Here is a 3,398-nt window from a genome sequence, read left to right on the forward strand (position 1 = left end):
TTATTTTAATCTTTTTAAGACGTAGAGCCGTCTTAAGCTAGTTTTTCATTTGATTAGTAGCTAACGGGCAAATAGATTAGACAAATGACATGCAAGTGCAACTATGTAATGAAAACCGCGAAAATGTTACCACATAAACGGAACTCTAAATTGCAGGAAGCTCCTAACCGAGGAAATTTGTTTTTGCAAATTTAACTACCCAGCCTATGAAAACACATTAAGAGACAGCCCAACTGACTAGTAGAACCAAGCATGCTTCCTTTTACTTGTCCACTACAACATTCAATGATAGTACTTTCTCAATTGAAACAAAAACAACACACACGCATCACACGTCTTCACTTCTACTTTGCCGTCAAACACTGATTTAATTTTTTTGTGTCTCTTTTGCTATCTACTACATTTTCTAAATTTTAAATATAGTTGTTTTAAAGCAATACATTACAGATTCAAACAAAATATGCTAGCTTTTAACTAGAATATGGTTTCAATGGCTGTTGTTTCAAACTAACATTTGTGGAATCAAACCTGATGTGTTATTTTTATCAACGAAAAAATTCGTTGACATTATTTGAAATTGATTTTTACAAGTGAAAAATCGTATAAAATCACCATTGCGTATGATTGTGTACTCCTGAATTACACTTGTATGCAAACTAGAGCATAAGGGCTCAAAAGCGATTGCTGGGCTGCTCGAAGCACCTCTGTAGACGAATTACTATCATCTCGATTCTCATCAATGTACATAGAGCCAGAAAGTTTGTCTGACTCAAGAGGCGAATAAAATAGTTTTAAAGACTTTTTAAAAAAATCAAACCAAATGTTTCGAAGTATATATAAAAACTAGATAAAAAGAATATCTCTTGGTATTTATTCGAAAATTGCAAGAACTGAATTTATTAAAACAATTACATGACATGGCAGATTTTTTTTTTTGATGGCGTAATTCACCTGCTTATGAATTCGTTCAATTCATTTGCAGTTCGTTAGCAGGTACCCGTCGTTTCACCGAAAGATATTTCGCTGAAATCTATTTCACCGAACGTGTCATTTTGACGAAAGCTGTGGGAAGCGGCGGCCACTCGCAAAGATACCTGTAACCACCTCGTTCGCATAGTCTATTCAAAACTACGTATTTACTATAATTAGGACCGAACGATCGGCAGCGAGGGCGGACAGCACACGAACAAAAATGCGACAAAGCCCCGGTTAACATTTTTTCATTTGTAATAACGGAAAAGTATCGATAAAACTTTCCAGGAAATTCCATTCTGAGGATTATAACTCAATCTGATAAATTCTATTCCGAGAGTATTCTTTTTTAAATGAACCCGTTATTTTGAATAGAAACTTTTTTGGAAGACTCCAGTACGTTTCGATGAGATTACGTTTTTTGGCGTAATGGCGTAATTTGAAACTTTCGGTGGAATAACATTTGGCGAAATGACACTTTCAACGAAATGACCCAGTGACCGTTGTGAGCCTATTATCACAGATAACAGATTTACAGCCTCACATATGAACTGTGTGTAAAATTTGCTCAATCAGCGTGGCGAACACTTGCAGATGTCACCACGATTTGGGTGCCGCTTTCACACTAGCCACAATGTTTTGGTGCAACATTCACTTCACGCTAGATTTTTGTTATGCTGTTGGTTAAAATGACAAGTTTATTTTTGTTCTATTCCGATCGAATTTTCGTGTGATTTATAGTATGTTCACATTAGCGCTGATATCAAGTGATATACGAATATACTTGATATCCGATGATATCATGTGCAATATCACTTGATATCCCATACAATTTGTTGTCAACGCGCATCACCATTTTAGCATGATATCCGGGATATCATGAACGATATCATGTCGAGTTGTCAAAAATCGCAACTAGCAACACGGATAATGGCATTGAACGCACTCATTTATGAACGTCACTTTGAGAGTGACAATAAACAATAATTATAATTTTGATTTTATCATAGAATATTGGCGTTCGGAGACCGATATATGCGAAACTTCCATTATTGATTGAATTGTAGGAGAGAAAAGCAATATTATTGATCTTACTTCTAATGGGAACATTGAATATGACAACTTGATTGTCAAACGATATCATTTCGATCATATGTGAACACTTCGACATGATATGCATATCATCTCGGTATATCAAGTGATATCAGCGCTAATGTGAACATAGTATTATGCGACATGAGAATAAAGTTGTCTTTAACACTTAGGGAAATCGTGTGGTAAGTGTTAAAATTGTTGTAGTTGGAATATTTCTATAACAGGCAGGAGAGTTTTGTTATCGTTCCGGAACGTACACACTTAAATTTTTTAGCTGAGTCTCGGCAAAAAATGCCGAGATTCGCACAGCCGAGTAATCAGCAATCATCTCGGCAAAAATAAAATAACTGAGCGTCTCGGCACCCTCAAATTTGACAAACGTCAAATATTGCCGAAATCGCCAGCATAAGATTTACTGTTTGCTCAGTGAAACGTTCGCTGAATATTCGGCAATCCAATAAAACGAAAAAATGAAAAAAACAAATTACCAAATCATCAGTAATTAAAAATTTAGTCAATTAATTTTGTTTGTAATTTCTAAACATTATAAACACACCATTCAGGATCAAAAATTCATGTTATTAACACTTAAAGGAGGCTTACAAATTTGTTGCCAGTTGTGCTTAAAGCCTCTACCACAGACTAACAGACAGGACACTCAAATTAGATTCTTTAACCATATAAACGGTCATTTCGAATATTCCTTTATTTGGGACAGTACTCACATGTGTCATGATGGCACCACGTTACCCTATCAAAAACATTCTGTCTGTCATCTAGACTGTGTTTATTTTTTTCATTTACCAACCGAGTTGCCATTCATACAGAATTACCTGTAATGTATTGATTTGTATATCTCCATGCGAATTTCATGCAGGATACAGATTAATTACATATTGCCAAAACTATATACAGAATTGTGCCTACTTCTCATCCTACAACGCAATACAAAATCGAACCCGTTTTGTTACAATATTTACTTGCTTCTGGTCTGCCGTCACTTAATTTCGGGTGAAAATTACCAACACAATCAAAAATAGTCTAGATGAACAACGTTGAGTAAAATAAATGTTTACCTTCCAACATCGCTAGAAAAGTTAAATATATTATCAACGTAATCCAAAAATTTATTGTGACGATTCATTTTCAAATATTTCGATGAAATCAGGCAACCCTGCAAGCATCTGATCGGTGTTGACAAACGAGGGGAAACCAACTAGTAAAAAAACTTTTACGTAACACAAGGGGTGTACAGATAGTAAATAGTTCGCGCAGTACAATATAGGTGGAACTAGTGCATAACGAAAAATTATTTTTATAAGAATTTACTC

Source organism: Malaya genurostris, chromosome 3 (genome assembly GCF_030247185.1).
Source record: "Malaya genurostris strain Urasoe2022 chromosome 3, Malgen_1.1, whole genome shotgun sequence".
Classification (NCBI taxonomy): Eukaryota; Metazoa; Arthropoda; class Insecta; order Diptera; family Culicidae; genus Malaya; species Malaya genurostris.